Raw genomic sequence first — 17,908 nt, 5'->3', positions numbered from 1 at the left:
ATGTAACAAGGCCATATAAAAGGATTAAATGAGTTATGGCTACAAAAAAGATTGCAAAATGTGAAACAAAAATAGATGAAGTGAAAGCAATTCGACTTTTGGCAGCAGGTGTATGTTGTAGAAAAGATTGTCTTCAACATGTGGATCGGAAGGCCATTGCAGGTGCTAGGAAGGGTATGAGACAAATAAATAAAAATGGTATTAGGAAATTTGTCTTGAATTCACTCATGTCAAACACAGTCATGTGAAAGAGCCATGGCCATGGCCTACCACCTATTGCTAGAAATGTAAAGGACATGATATTTAATGGGAATATTATTTGTAAGAAAGCCTGGTATAAGATACATAATATTCCTCAAAGCACATTCTATAACTACCAACATTATTTCCAACATGGATAGATCAAAGTTATTCATGGAAACACCAACACATGCAAAGCATGAGCTCACACAAAGGCAGCCATAGAAATATTGCACAAAATTGTAATGGATAATTCAGAATTTTCACCAAACCAAACATGTCAAGTTGAAGAAGATGGAACATATTCTCCTTTAAGATTGCTTCCTTCGACTTACACACAAAATTCTTTGTTAAAAGAGATCAATGAGGCTCTTCAAAAGCTCAATTACCCATCAATATCACAATCAACAATGAGCAAGATCTGGGATACTAAGCTTCGAGATGTGGCATTTTCAAAGAACCCCAACTTCAGTAAATGCAGTGAATGTATTGTGTTGAAAGCACAAATGAAGTCATAAACTACAAAAGAGTTGGAAGAAAAGGCACGAGGTAGGTTGAACAAACATAACAAGATTGTTATGTGTGGAAGATAATGCTACTATGCCCACATAATTATGTTAGAGCAGTTTCCAAAGGAGTATTTGAGCATTATCCATGATAAAATGGACAAAACAAAGACTTCAATCCCAAGGCAACGTGTCAAATCAAAATCTATTGTAGGAACAAATTTAGGTTTGCCATTGACAGGTATTCTTACACATGGGCATAAGACAAGAGGTTTTGGTCATTTCTCTTTACCATTTGTACATATGGGATCACAATTTACTATTACATCCCTTGCAAAGTGCTTAAGGGACCTTGAAGACTCACAAATGGATATGTATGGTGATCCACTTTATGAAAGTGGAAGTTCAAGAAACCCACTTACAAATGCATTACTTGACACCTCTATTTACTCAAAATGTCAAGTGTACAAGGATGATTTTATATCTCATGGAAGATCAACAAGTCAAAATGTTGATTTTAAACCTCTTCCTCGACATTTGTTGTTACAGTTGGACAATGCAGCAAGTGATAATAAGAATCGCTATCTTTTGTTGTCTCATCACTTTTAACTGCACTTGGTGTCTTCATCACTATTGAGGTTGGGTTCTTGCCTGTGGGGCACACACATGAATACATAGATGGAACCTACATAAGAATGTCTTCCAACCTCAAAAGTAAAGATATATATTCTTAACCTGAAATGATGGATACATATCGCATAATTGAAGAAAATCGAGTGTTTCCACCTATACTTATTGACAAGGTCTATGACTTCAAAAATTTCCTTAATGGATACACCAAGGAGGGAAAAATGCACTAGTTGGACATCTTAATGTCCAATACTTCCAATTTCTTGTACTCAATGATGTTTCAATACTAAGGTACAAAGAATCAATTAGAGATACTAAGTGGTTAGAACAAGTTGAGTTATGGAGATGATGAAGGTCGATCGATAATTCCCATAGGGAAGACATCTTTCTGAGCTTCCAAACAGAATGATTTCTATTTAAAAGAACTAAACGAAGGGATAACATCATACATAAAAATGTGGAAAGACACTATTGGGAATGAGGATTCACCAATTGTTATAGAGGAATGGAAAAATAAAGTAGTGTATTGGGAAAGAGTTCTTGATACATTAGATGGAATCTATAATGATCATAGAATAATAGATGGAAGTGATTCATCTTCTGAGGATTTCTGGCCCAAGAGAAGGCAAAGCATTGATGTTGATTGTAATGCACTCCATGTAATCTCAAGTATTATGGATGGAGATTTTGATAATGCGAAAAATGAACCAATATATGTTGGATCCAAATGAAACAAGCCAAAGCCAACATTCAATCTGATGATTGATGTTGAGAAAGGAAGGATGTTGCTAGTTAGATCAGGAAATGAGGATGCAGAAGAGATGATTTGGATGGCAAAATCCATCTCAGATATCTTTAGGTATAATGAAATTGAGAATCTTCATGTAAAGGTTGACTAGTCGAAGCCTATGTAAGGGAAATACAATGGAAATTTTTTAGAGCAATATTGGATACCAAATCCTGATGACACAGAACTTGGTTCTATTCTAATTAATACCATAGTGTGGGCATGGATGCCAAAGAAAGAACATTGCAAGAACAAATATCTTAAGATTAGGTTTATATGATTCATGAATGTAATTTTTTTTTGAATGATCTATTAATATACATTCAGACACACTTTTCAATATTTGTTGTATATAAAATATTATCTTCATATTATTTTTGGAGTTTTATATTATTTAGTATTTCAATGTAATCATGTGTTGATACAAATTACATGACATTGCCATAAAATATTTAAGTTTCCATAAAATATTTAAGTTTTCAAAGCTTTATTTGACCAACATGACTTCTCACCATATCAAATATGCATAATCAAATTCAATAATACACTTAAAAACATCTTCTAAATTTGGTCTATTAAAACAATAGTGGGGTACCTAATTAGTATTCTATTTAATATAAATCATTTAAACACTTAGTGAATAGACGCTAGACACTTGTAATAATGTTTGAAGTGAGTTTTCCTTAATATTCCTTATTATAATTGATACAAATCAAATTTGCTATTTTGTTGCACTCTAATTTATAAAAAAAATATTTTGATCATTGAACAACACAACTAGACTTATAAAATATTTCCTCTTATAGATTTTGAAGTGGTGCCAACATTATACTATTATTATAAATTTGTACTAAACTTAGGAAAAGCAGTTAGTGTCAATTTAAAATGGTCAATAATAGTAAGAAAACAATATTAATATATTGTTAAAAAACTTTATAGGTAAGAATTTTTTTACAAAATCTATTATTCATGAGTCAAATTTAATACATAAATATAAATAATAATGATAATAGAAATAATGTAAGGAATCTAAGTTTTAGATGAATGTTAATATGTTCTTTTCAATACAATATCCTTAAACACTACAGGAACAAAAACTAAACATTTGTAATAAATAGTTTAGTCAATTTTCTCTCTTTCCTCTTGTATTTGAAAATAATCAAATTGTACTACTTTGTTACTATTCTAATTCGTGATTGGTTTTAATCATTAAAATGATTAGTAATTGAGTTGAGAGGCTCATCCTACAACCTAGTATGAGGATATGTGTAAGTTTGTCTGTCCGTTTGTGCCCCTTTAAAATAAAAATTATGTTTTAAATAGAAAAATAAAAAAATGAATATGTTGTAAAGTAATTAGAAGAAAAAAAATATTGTGAATTAGATGTTTAAATGTTATACTTTTCAAAAATATTTCAGCTAGAGATTCAAATAAACTATTTGAAGATCTATATTAACTAATTTATGTCAATTTCAACTTCATATATATCTATATATATAAAAAAGAAGTTTTTATGGTTAAAATTTTTATTGGTCTTATGTATACTCTATTTAGCATTCAAAAATACAGTTTCAACAATGAAAAATAACACATTGTATTTTACACTAAAAATGTTTGCACCTGAAGAAATTTGATCCCTACATTTGTACTTAAGATGGATTTATGTTGGTATATATTTGACACATTACTATGATCATTTGTCATTAAATAATTTTATACTTAATATGTATCTTGCATATTAATCTATTATTTATTAAGTAAGCCTCAATCAACTTAGTTTTTAACACAAAAGTACAAATAACAAATAAAAATAAATTATGCTACTACTCGCATTCAACATTTAATTTGATCCTAAAAAAAATTTTTCTCCTCAACTCTAAAATGGTGCAAATTTCCTACAATAGTATGAAATGATAATGGTGATAATGATGATTATCATCCACTAAGACCAAATATGGTATATAAGAAGGCAAAAAGATATTATCCAAAATTATTTCGAATTTTATTGTTATGCTCAAAAAGCATTAAAAGAAGTGTTCAAGCTCATCATAATTTTGTTTAGTTAAAAGATCAAGAAGGTTGGTAGCGTCACAAATATTTTGAAATTTAAATCCAATATGAGTATAAACTCGATGATCTATGAGATTTTTTAAATCTTCAATGATATTACTAGTGTTGCAAAGGTGATATACTTTTAAATTGTGCCAACATTGTCTTAGTAATAATTGTAACTTAACACATACATGATATTTACTATACCAAATTATAATTAAATGGGTTAATAATAGTAAAATACACATCATTCTTTTCATAAAATAACCTTAACAAACTTATATTTTAAGACAAACCATAAAAATATGAATATAGATAATGTAAGGAATCCAAGATTAAGACATGAAAGATTTGTTTTTGCAAGTTTATATGAATTTGTTTAATAAAGTTTATCATGATAATTTTTTTCACAAAAAATGATGAATATCTACATTAAAATTAGTGAACTAAGTGAATTTCTAATTCCCCATTTTGAAAAAACTTAATCTAGTTGAAGTTATATATTCTAGATCCATTGAATACTTCCAAATTTAATGAAATATGTGTTTTTATATCTATATACGTAATTTGCTGATTGGAATCACACTTGTTTGAAGATGCTGTTGGGTACCATTATCACTATTGTCCCAAGCGTTGGCTGGATCCCGATGAAGGATTACCAATTTCTTTAGAGTAAGATCCCTCACCATATGAATAGTGAGTGACCCCTAAGAAGTAAGGGCCCTATTTCTACTTTTTTATACCTACTTCTTATTTGGATATGACACTCTTCCGACGATGCTCTTAGACCTGAACCTCTTCATATTAGGAGGGAAATTTTTGATATACGCTATATAAGGATCTTCCTTATTGCGCACCCGCCTTTTGTTTCTTATTCGCTGCTGCGCACCTCTTTCTGCTGACACCTGCCGGATGGATGGGGTTGATTAGCAGCCGAGAGATAAGGTGGTGGTTTCCCTTTAACAGAAATCGTTGAACTGCCGGATTGGATTCATTACAGCCAGAAATCACTTCAGCTTATATCGTTGAACAACTGCCAGATGGCGGTCCATCAGAGAGCGAGCCTCGTTGGTATGGATGGATGTTCAGACAGGCTTCAGACTGCTAGGAGGGAGATGCCCACACAGCCAGGGGATGGTTTATCACACTTGCAGGAATCTTAGGAGGTTCGGGCACTTTCCTTGGGGCAACGCGCCATCTTTCACTCTTTCATTTCCCATATTGCCAGGTTAACATCTATCATCTTTATACGCCCACTTTGCTTACTGAAATTCCCACTTATTGTAAGGCTGGGGTCACGTAGGAGAACTCTTGATAGGCCACCTTTCAACTAGCGAATTGACCAGTTTCGTTAGGCCACCACCTTTCAGTGACACGCCATCTTTCTGTACTGACATTCCCACTTATTAGAAGGCCAGGATCAGGCCCGGTAGGGACTCACTATTCATATGGTGAGGAAATAAACATTACCAGCTACTTGCATTGAGTACCTAGAATGCATGGACACACATTGGGATCAACTAGCGGCTACTTTTGGCTCTTGGATCGATTGCATCGACTAGCAGCATTGAGTACCAGCAGCATTTACTGTCACCGGCATCGACTACTCTTGGATCGGCTCTTAGATTGAGTGATCACCACCTGGATCGACTATCGGCATTGACTATTGAGTACCGGCACCGAGTGGATCACAACACCTAGATCGACTCTAGGATCGACTCTTTTCATTGAGTGCCTCTACACTTGGCTGGCATTGACTCTTGGCCATCGCCACCTGGCATCAAGTAGCATCATCGACTGCATCAACACCTGGGTCGACTACATTGACTACCGGCATTGAGTACTGGCACACCTGGATCTACTATTGGCTATTGGTCGGAAGATGGAAGAGGAGGACATGTTTTTATTTACACTTCGTTTCTTCCAGTCATGATGCGCAAGCAGGCTCGACCACTATTTACCCACCCACCCCAATCCCCGAGGGGAGAGGACTTCAATGCATAATTACATATATAATATATCGAATTGATGGCGGCGATGGCGACTTGTTGTTCTTCAAGTTTCATTTTACTTATTGGGTGGCCCCTATCAAATAAGTAACTAAAAAAGTCACTAACGTACCTCTCCTCTCCTCTCCTCTCCCTCTCCTCTCCTCTCCCTTATGGTCGAGCACCCTAAAGGGTCCTTATCAGTCGAGCCCCCTAAAGGGTCCTCTCCTTAACAGTCGAGCCTGCTTACGCATCCTTAACAGTCGAGCACCTAAAGGTCCTCTCCTTAACAGTCGAGCCTGCTTACGCATCCTCTCCTTAACAGTCGAGCACCTAAAGGTCCTTATGGTCGAGCACCCTAAAGGGTCCTTATCAGTCGAGCACCTAAAGGTCCTTATGGTCGAGCACCTAAAGGTGATGGCGGCCTTAACAGTCGAGCCTGCTTACGCATCCTTATCAGTTGATCCCCCTAAAGGGTCCTCTCCTTAATAGTCGAGCCTGCTTACGCATCCTTATCAGTCGAGCCCCGCTGCCGGTCCTTATCAGTGGAGCCGATGGCGGCCTTATTAGTCGAGCGTGCTACGCACCCTAACGGACCTCTCTTTTGGTGCCCCTCCCCCAAAAGAGAGTTGTTTGTCTCCTCTCCTCTCGATGGCGGCCCTCTCCCTCTCCCTCTCCTTAACAGTCGAGCACCTAAAGGTGATGGCGACCTTAACAGTCGAGCCCGCTTACGCATCCTTATGGTCAAGCACCTAAAGGTCCTTATGGTCGAGCGATAAATCCCTCTCCTGGACAGTCGAGTTTGCTTACGCACCCTCACCATATGAATAGTGAGTGACCCCTAAGAAGTAACGGCCCTTAAGGTCGAGCAACTAAAGTTTCAATTTACTTATTGGGTGGGGGGGCTTAAGGTCGAGCCCCGTTGCCGGTTTGGGTTTGCTTATATAACCGATAGGGCAAAAAAGTATTCACCCCCTATTCAATAAGTGAACGGGCGAAGCGCTATGCCTTCCCCTATACCCTCAATATTGGAACAATTGTCAATGTCGAAGAACTTTAAAAGCTGATTTTCAAAAAAGATTAAAATGTTTAGTAGACCATTTTTGCAAGAAAGTCTCGATACATGGAGAACAAATTGAAGGTATTTTAGATTCATCAAAATTGTATCAACAAGGTGGACGCTTTGCTGAAACAATGTGGAAGCAATATCCTTTTTTGGAGAATCCTAATGAAAATGGTGCTATAACAAGATTATGGACTGCTTTAAGTGCTAGCCAATACCTGCAAGAAAACATATCAGAATATTTCAAATTAGCAAATTTGTGTCAAACCATGATTTTGGGATCAGTGGAGGATGAGAGAATGTTTAGTGCATTATCATTCTTGAAGTCAAAGTTGAGGAACAAGCTTGATAAACATGTGGATACATGTTTAAGATTATATGTAACAAAGTATGACATTGACAATTTTCCATATGAAAGATCGCTAACTCTTTGGCGATCAGATTGTGATAGAAGGGGAGAAAACAATATAATAAATCTATCTAATGAACTTGATATACAACATAATGTTTTGGAGGCTCATAATGACAGCTCATTTAGAGAAGATCATGTTCACAATTTAGAAAATGAGGACCAAGATGAGAACTGGGAAATTGAAATACCCTAGGACTCTTATTTTGGTATACATGTTCCATTGATCATGCAAAATTACTATATGTCAACTTCAGGTAAAAATAGGTTCTATATTTGTATTTTTCATTGTAACATTGCAGCAACATTATTTTGATGTGTGTTATTTTAAGATTGATGTTTCATATTTAATCATTACATTGTTTGTTTCTTATCTGTGACAGGAAATAAAGTTGGATTTGGTGAGGTTGGGACCTATTTCTTTTCACATAGATAGTGTCTGACTATTATTAAATGATAAATAACAAATTTAACAAGACTTTCAAGTCATTTGCTAGCCATTTCTTGTCAGTGATTTGTCAGCCATGTTTTCAAGTCTTTTAGGTACTAAGTTGTTCGGGTCCCCACATCTCCTTAGGACCATTAAGGGATGAGATAACATGAGTCAGTCCAACTCATGCCCCGAATTTACTTTTTACCTATTGATGTGAGTGTTTTGTTACCACTTATCACCAACAAAATTCTACCATAACATAAACCAACTTGAAGACGACACTTCTCATCTTCCTTTTACATAAATGCTCTATGGATCTCCCTACTATACTTTTCCGAGACCAACGTCCCTTCTTGGTAGGTCTCTCCACCATACCACTAATCACACAATAGTAACTACTGCCTTCTATAAATCTCTCTAGTCTCAGTTATTTGTGTCCCTGTCACACTCGACCAATATAATCTCGCAGGTCTACTTTTTTATCATATCTTTATTTTTTGTTATTTTGTGTATTTAACATTAGCACCATCCAAGAGTAACAAGTTAGTGTCCTTTGGATTTGATCTTTGATTTGAAATCAAGTCAGATTTGATGAAGCTGGGACCTATTTCTTTTCACATAGACAGTGTCCTAGTATTAAATGATAAATAACTAATTTAAGAAGTCTAACGCTAAGCAACAATGGGCTTATTCAAGTACATGAAATTGCGTTGATGTCTAGCTCTAATATCTTAGAAAATTTTAGCAGTTTGTTTGCTGCTTGTTTAGAGGATTTTGTCAAGTTTGAAATTTTTGGTTTATTTTGGTCATATTTTTTTTGTCGCTTGACTCATTTCATGCATAGATCGACAGATCTAGTTTATTTTTATAATTATTGTTGTTTTCTTTATATATTTGGTGGTTTGAGGAAAGATATTTGATTTCCTTTCACTTTGTGGCATGATTTCAACATCTTCACCTTTTAGAATATAGCAAAATATTATTCTTATTTTATGTTTTCTTGGAAAAGAATTATTGATATTTGGAAAGGGAAATAAGCCCTAGGTAGAATGGTCTATGTACTAGGTTCCTGCGCATTCATCGTAGGAGACCTATTGGCATGAGATCGACATTCCTTTTATGCAATTACACTTTTTCAAGGCGGAGCTGAGTTTGCTGACTTGGGAAGAACACTGACAGCTGATCATAATGCTAAGGAGATTATAATGTTGGTTTCAAAAACAGGATTGTGAAAATTGTTTACACTAGTTCTTCTTTTGGTCATATTTACTACCAAATTTGTGTCTTGCTGATTTTTTACATTTGTAATGACCTTGTGCAGAGATGGTTTGAAGAGCCCGATGTTAGAGTGTGAAGACTCTCTACAAACCACAAGGACTACATTTTCTTGGAGGGCACTCGATGTTCTTGGTGTTGCTGAGTCTCTTCACTCGAAGCGTAAATGGATACAATTGTATGGCCATAACATCACTTAATTTGATCCTTTTTACTAATCTCCTAATATCATTTCAATACATCAAATTGCTTTGTTTTCATGGAATCCAGAGATACATCAGTAATGTTATTTTGTCTTGGAAATACTAAATTATTTTGTTTTGATATCACCCAGTTTGAGTTGTTCTTTGCAACTACCACTTGATCATTTAACAAGCATTTGAAATTCAAAGTGCAATAAAGCTCTTTTAGTGTTTTTCCAGAAGAAGATTAGATGTTGCACTTGGTACCATAGGCCTTGTAAAAGGGTTGTACTCCATTTCAGTCTACGACAGTAGACTGATTTCTAACTGCTCCATGTACCCACATATGATATAATATTTTTCATTTTTGGCTTGCTGAATATACAAAGAGAAAATTGCTTAACAATATTGCTTAATTTGACAACAATTTTACTTTTATTTGATACAAGAGTGGAGGTAGTCTTAGATTTTACGTATTTCTCAGTAGTTGTTCTCCTTCGACAACAACATCATCCTTCAACAAATACATTCTAGTTTGTACAGAGGAAAGTCGATCTTTAGTAGAGGGCACATAAGAGATCCTCTAATGGAGGCGCAATAGTTTAGTAGGATCACTGGATGAAGCACATGTATGAATGTATTGTCTTCAATTAGGAAGGCACAGTTACCCATCCAGGGGAGGGCATGCATTAGTGTCTATTTTGTGAATGGTGTAGTTTTCTAAGTGTGTTGGGTGCATGAGTTCATGTGTTTACTCTACCCTACTGGGTCTTGTATTTGAGGCAGTGTTATCCACACGTGATGGTGATATCCACTAGGCTCATTAGGGTTAGGGATATTTGATGAAGCCAGATTCAATGGTTCAAGTCCTATAAAAGCTAGATTGACGAATTACAAAGAAATGATTGGACACACATCTCACTCAAAAATTACGACTCAAAATCCCTATGGAACCTTGTGATATGTTGTTATGGATAGTGCTTACCTGTGACTTTATACCTCTACAACTTCAGCCGAGTTCTGTAGGGGGGAATTATAATTTCCCCTAGTGATAATTCACCCTACTACTTGACCTCATGGAAGATCTACTCAGATAGTGGAGCGCGAGGCTTGAGGTGGGGTGAGGTGCTTTTTATGCACACATGTGAACCCTTAAAAATGTCATTCCTAGGCTAGGGTGGAACACTCTATCTAGAATAGGTTTCTTGCTAGTTTTACACACTTACCTCATGCTGTCCTCATGCTGTTCTGGCACTTCCTCTCATTCTGAGGATGGTATCCAGGGTAAACCCAAATTATTTGGGGTACGAGGCAATCAACAATACATTCATTAAGAGGTCAACATGTCACTTGTGAGAATTGGTCCTGGTTGTGGAGGGATAACATTCCCCCTCAATTGCTTGGGCTAGACCCAATTGACTAAAATGCTTTTTGCAAAATATATCCTGAGAAAACCCAAGGAACTTTGCCTCATTATGAGGATAGCACCTAGGCTTAAGCAAATTCCTTAGAGCCAAAGGCCATATCAACATGTCATTGGTGGGAATAGAACCATTGTAGGGAGGATAACAATCATTCCACCTAACCAGTGGAGCTAGACCCAATTGACATTAGATGTGTTTGCAGTTAGACAAAGGTGTAGGAATTTTGGAAATGAGTTTTTTGGTGTTTTTGGACGCATCACTGCTTGTAGTGCTCAGGAGCACGAGTATTTCAAAGATCTAGGTTTTGTACCCTGACTTGTATATTAGCTGTGGGGATAAAAATACTATTGGCCTGTTGTAGTGTAGCCTGCATCATCTCACCAGTGAGTTTCTCTTTGGATACTAGTAAAACAGATGGAACCCTGTATAAGTAACATGATCAAGTATACCATGTTTAAAAAAAAATTATTTTACCACATTTGCTAAGGATTTGCACCATTGGTGTAGCTGGATTGTGGTGGTTCTAGTTCTTCAAGACTATTGAACAAAACTTTATTTGGAAATTAAGTTGTTTATGATTGTCAAATATGACTGATCATTTGAAATTCTTTGCCATTTGTTGTTACTGACAGGGTATTTTATAATATTGTGCAATATGGCTTTCTATGCTTTATAGCGCAAGTATTTACTTGTTATGTTGATGTGTATAAGATATGATATTCAAGTGGTTTTTATGTTTGTTTTGATGATAACATCTCAATGGTGATGGAACCCTATAGCTCAGGAAGCCTACAATGCTGGATTAGTGCTTAGTTCAAATAAGCATGACAATGAGAGGCCTTTTGAAGATGATTGTGAGGTTATTGTTGATTCAAATATAACAAAAGATATGATTAATGTTTCTAGACAGAAGATACATTTGAGTGGAATTGTCCTTAGCTCAATTGTAATCGCAACACTATGTCTTTATGTAAATTCAATGACTGCAAAAAAATAGAATGGGTGTGGATGGTTTCTAAGGTTGAAAAGGAGATGTCAATATGGTGTAATAGATGGTTATCATTAAGGGGGGTAAGTTAGTGCTGGTGAAATCCCTACTTGAAGCCATCCCTATGTACTGAGTGTTTTTTTCCTTTATTCCCAAACAGGTCCTGGAACAGGTAAGAAGACTTAGTTTCAGATTCCTATGGGCTGGGGACAAACAGAAAAAAGAATATTCCTCGGGTCTCATGGAAAAAAACTGTTGTTCCTAAAGAGCTGTGAGCATGGGACATTTAAAATCTCCATTGCTTGGAAAGAGCCCTGGATGCTAAATATGTCTAGAGAATTATAGAAGGGAAGGGCTTATTGAGAAAGGTGGTGAGTTGGAAGTACATATAGCCTCTGTCTGTTGAGGATTGTATAAGATCTCCAAATAAATCCTACAATAAATCTTCAGTGATTTGGAAGGTGGTGGTGTTGGCCTTTCCGCTGATTGGAAGACAGTTGGTTTGAACTTTGGAAGGTTGGGGGTGGCAACAACACAAGGCAGGGGGATGATCCTTGGCTGCTTATAACCCATAATCCTTCTTTACATTCTCCCTTTGACATAAAATGCGTGCTCCCATAGCCCAAACATGATAAGGCACTGATCTTGCCTTTCATCCACCACCTCAAAACATAGAATCCATTTTTTTTTCCTTTTTTGTTTTCGTTTCCATGCAATAACAGTACTTATTTTTCCACACAGGAAATGCTTGATGTGCCATTGTTACGCATTTCTGGAGCTTTCATTCGGGCAACAATGATTGCAGTGCTTTATTATTTTGATCACAGCGTTGCATCCCAACTTGCCCAACAGAATGAGTTCAACTTAAGAAAACCTTCTTCATACCATTATGACTTCTCTTAGGGTTTTTGGTATGCAAATTACCACAGTAAATATATATTATTTAGAACTATGTTGTAATTTTTGTCAGGGTTCATGTTTAGGTTCAACTATCACTGGCTACCCTATTCTGGAAGAGCTTTTGCTCTCCTGAAGACATCTTGATCTAACTCTTCATTCTTTGTTTTCACCTCCATAAAAAATCTCTAGTGGATTCATAAATTTTCCTTTTATTGTGACAGACTATTTTATGTGGTATTGTTGGCATACCTCCTTCAAATGGTGTTATTCCTGAATCTCCAATGCACATGAAAGGCTTAGCTACCCTCAAACATTAGGTACCAATATATTGGAATTATCAATTGCAGCTTCTCAGGGAAAAGACACAATTCAGACATTTTATAGACGAGTAACTTACAAGTACTTTTGTTACAGTTGGTGCTTAGCAAGTTAGTGACAACAATCCGGAAAAGTATGCAGAAAAATTCAACCTTAGGGAAATTATACAGAAACATGCAAGAAGCCTATGAGCAAATGTAGACCCCAATGGTTTATCAGCCTCCACCTGCCTTGGTAATGGTCTTATTTTTGAGTTTGGGTGTTTCATTTTATCTAATTTTCCTCTCCCTTTATTTATTTGTCTTGTCATGTCCCAACCATTTATGCAGGCACTTAAGGAATTGAAAGAGACCACAATTCAGTTGGCCGCAAGTACTGGGAATATGGATGCCCAGTTGATGAATCAATTTTTAATGTTGACAAGGACGTGGATGACCTGCTTCCTGTTGAGGTGAAAGAACAACAATTGAGTAATTTGTTGCAATCTCTGATGGTGGTTGGCTGCCTTGCAGTAATGACCATCATTAGAAAGATCCCAACTTCTGTGCTTTGGGATTACTTTGCCTTCATAAACTTGTGTTATTGGTCTACTTTCCCATCGGGAAAATCAATAATGCAAGTTCAAATCAGTTGTGAATGATTGATGGCATAATGAAAAGGCGAACCTTTACTCAAAAAAGTAATAATAGATCATTTTTTATAAATGTAGCTTTAGAATGATCTTGCTTTGAAGTAGAGACTAAAATCAAGGAAATGATAGGAAGCCTACAATGCTGGATTAGTGCTTAGTTCAAATAAGCATGACAATGAGAGGCCTTTTGAACATGATTGTGAGGTTATTGTTGATTCAAATATTTTTTCAGCAGAAAAATAAAGCATGGAGTGAACATTTAGTGCACAAATATCCCCTGTTTTAATGGATGACTAAAATCAGGAGGCCTTACAACCATATATGTAAAGTCAAGTCAATGGTTCTACATGGTTCAGTCATTTAATATACTCAAAACTTTAGCCCAAAAATTAATACAATATAAGTCTGCTCTAGAATACAACAGAAGCAAAATAGATCACATATATGCCCTTCCCACACTCATTTCTTCTGCTAATTTTGGACACTGACTACCATTTCAGTTCTGGTCATTTTTGTGGTATTGATGTTTGGCCCAACGAATACCAGCCGAAGTCCCTTCCTTCACCATTTTGGCCCCAGCAGACGCCGCACATTTCATCTTCTTGTTAGTTGTTATAATCTGCTAATCTGGTCAAGACCACAGACTTGTTTTTCTATGCTGTGTCCTGGTCGTTGTATGAATAATCCCACTGCTCTGCCCATGTAAGCCCAAATGAATTTCTACGCTCATTGGAAGCCATTAATGCAATCAAATACTGTTCACACAGCACTTCAATATTTCTAAAATAGTTAAATTGATGTTCACTAGAAGTGTAACAGAGGAACTGAAACTATGAACAGGTTGGACAATCATTGTTGATTCAAATATAACAAAAGATATAATTAATGTTTCTAGAGTAGAAGATACATTTGAGTGGAATTGTCCTTAGCTCAATTGTAATCGCAGCGCTATGTCTTTATTTAAATTCAGTGACTGCAAAAAAATATAATGGGTGTGGATGGTTTCTAAGGTTGAAAAGGAGATGTCAATATGGTGTAATAGATGGTTATCATCAAGGGGGATAAGTTAGTGCTGGTGAAATCCCTACTTGAAGCCATCCCTGTGAGCAAATGCAGACCCCAATGGTTTATCATCCTCCACCTGCCTTGGTAATGGTCTTATTTTTGAGTTTGGGTGTTTCATTTTATCTAATTTTCCTCTCCCTTTATTTATTTGTCTTGTCATGTCCCAACCATTTATGCAGGCACTTAAGGAATTGAAAGAGAGTACTTTGAGACATTTGAGAAGGAAAGGGCCAGTGAACTAGGTTTCTTTGGTTTTTAGTGCATTTGTTTGCATTCTATATTTGTAGAGATTACATCTCAGATTAAACTTTGAGTTGGGCTCATGCTCTGGCCATCAAAGCATTTGAATGCTGGGGGTTTTACACCCCTTTAAAGTTTTGCAGCGATCTTTTGATTAGATATTCAATGTAAGACTTCACGGAAGTCAAAAACTGGCAGGCATAAAAAGTCCTGCATGCTGTACTGACAATGAGATGTCTAGGGTAGTTTAAAATAACTTCTTGTTTCTTTTGAATAAATCTTCTTGTAATACTAGAGAGGCCACTCAGTTTTGGTGATATTTTCAGTGCTTTGTTTAGTGATGTGAATTCGTTAGATGCAAAACAAGTATTGGTTAATTTCATGAAAACCAATCTGCAGAATTGGAAATGTAAGCATATGTGCATGAATGTAGTAGAGAAAGGGGTACTGTTCTAATTGAAGTGAGAGTGAAAGAGACCTTTTGAAAATGTTATTGTTTCAAGCAGTTGGAACGGTATCAGTAGGAATCAGTATGCAGAAATTAAACAGAATAAATGGGAAATTGACAGCACTTTCAGTGTGCCTTGCTTGGCATATCTTGTTGGATGGTGCCCTTATACATAAAATTGAACAAGAACTAAATCGTATTATATCGTGGTACTGATTTGTTATAGCGCTTCAATATTTCTAAAATAGTTAAATTGATGTTCACTAGAAGTGTAACAGAGGAACTGAAACTATGAACAGGTTGGACAATCATTGTTGATTCAAATATAACAAAAGATATAATTAATGTTTCTAGAGTAGAAGATACATTTGAGTGGAATTGTCCTTAGCTCAATTGTAATCGCAGCGCTATGTCTTTATTTAAATTCAGTGACTGCAAAAAAATATAATGGGTGTGGATGGTTTCTAAGGTTGAAAAGGAGATGTCAATATGGTGTAATAGATGGTTATCATCAAGGGGGATAAGTTAGTGCTGGTGAAATCCCTACTTGAAGCCATCCCTGTGAGAAAATGCAAACCCCAATGGTTTATCAGCCTCCACATGCCTTGGTAATGGTCTTATTTTTTAGTTTGGGTGTTTCATTTTATCTAATTTTCCTCTCCCTTTATTTATTTGTCTTGTCATGTCCCAACCATTTATGCAGGCACTTAAGGAATTGAAAGAGACCACAATTCAGTTGGCCACAAGTACTGGGAATATGGATGCCCCAGTTGATGAATCAATTTTTAATGTTGACAAGGACGTGGATGACCTGCTTCCTGTTGAGGTGAAAGAACAGCAATTGAGTAATTTGTTGCAATCTCTGATGGTAGTTGGCTGCTTTGCAGTAATGCCCATCATTAGAAAGATCCCAACTTCTGTGCTTTGGGGTTACTTTGCCTTCATGGCCATAGAGAGTTTGCCAGGAAATCAATTTTGGGAAAGGCTATTGTTTCTTTTCACTGCTCCAAGCCGTAGATACAAGTATGAACTTTATTCAAACTATAATGTGATTGAATTTAATGCTTGTAATATAGTTTTCAAAGCTGATCAATGTTGAACTGATGGTTACAGAGAACTTTAGGAGTATCATGCTACATTTCTTGAAACGGTGCCTTTCAATACAATTGCCACTTTCACCATTTTCCAGACATGTTATTTGTTGGCATGTTTTGGTATCACATGGATGCCTATAGATGGTGTTCTCTTCCCACTACTAATCATGTTGTAACTTGTTAGTCCCAGCGAGGCAGTATATCCTTCCCAAGTTTTTCAAAGGAGCACATCTTCAAGAATTGGATGCAACAGAGTATGAAGAAGCCCCTGGAATGCCATGCAATATAACAGTGAGTGCAAGACACATATCAAACAAATTTTAAAAATACTACTCAATTCTATTTCATAAGCCCTGCAACATGAACAATAATAAATTGAACTGTAACATATATTGATTGCAGGAAGCTGGAATTCAGGGGTTCGGACTAGGAAGCATGGGAACAGGTGCAAATGATGGCGAAGTTTTGGATGAGATGATTACATGAAGTCGCGGTGAGGTCAAACAGACATATAGTCCACAGATAACTAGCTTGAGTGATTGCACACCAATTCATGGATCCGAGTCTGCATTAAGTCCCCAAGTTGCAGAAGCTAAACAAATATATAGCCCCCGTATAAGTGAGATCAGATAGACACATAGCCCTCACAGAGGGGAAAAGCATTCAGGCATTCCCCTGGTTAGTTAAGGAAAAAATATGAGTCCAAGTGCATTTGGTTTGAGGCCACATAAACCAACTTCCAATTAGGTGTTTGGAGTCTAAATCCTCGGCTAGTAATCTTTCCCTTGAGTGAGCATATTTTATGTTTAATAGTACATATTTTGTTGGCTTATCATTATTTAATCATTGTGCCATAAATCACTCGGTTGTATTTGGTGTGTCTTCACAAAGAACCTCTGTCCATCTCAGAGGACAGGGTAGACCATATAATGCGTGTAAAAAAATGTAATGGAAGTCAAGCTTGAAGTATTTCTGTTTTCTTGAAGCATGAAATCTATTATGTCAGTCTTGTGGTTTTGTAGACCCCAGGCATGCCAAATAAGCATGGTGGTATTAAAGGGTCCTGTGAGTGGTTTGAGCTTCATAGAAAGTCATCCTTATTCTACTAGTTGGATCATAACCACAAAGTTTGCAGCCTTTAATGTTTCATTGAAATAAAAAATGTGGAAATTAAACTTGACAAATGAAAAGGAAATGGTAAGGCTTACAATATTAGAACTTCTGTAAATGTTTAG

General features: G+C 36.2%; 1 pseudogene; it reads left to right on the top strand.

The window, feature by feature from the left end:
- The window catches only part of LOC149139131 (boron transporter 1-like), a 32,127-nt pseudogene extending 14,821 nt beyond the window's left edge, over positions 1–17,306 (top strand).
- Positions 17,307–17,908: the final 602 nt, after the last annotated feature.

The sequence above is a fragment of the Pinus tabuliformis genome, chromosome X (assembly GCF_031772625.1).
Source record: "Pinus tabuliformis cultivar Carrire ecotype Pingquan chromosome X, CPIR1, whole genome shotgun sequence".
Lineage (NCBI taxonomy): Eukaryota > Viridiplantae > Streptophyta > Pinopsida > Pinales > Pinaceae > Pinus > Pinus tabuliformis.
The sequence above is the reverse complement of the archived record's forward strand: the minus strand, read 5'-3'. Positions and strand labels throughout refer to the sequence as shown.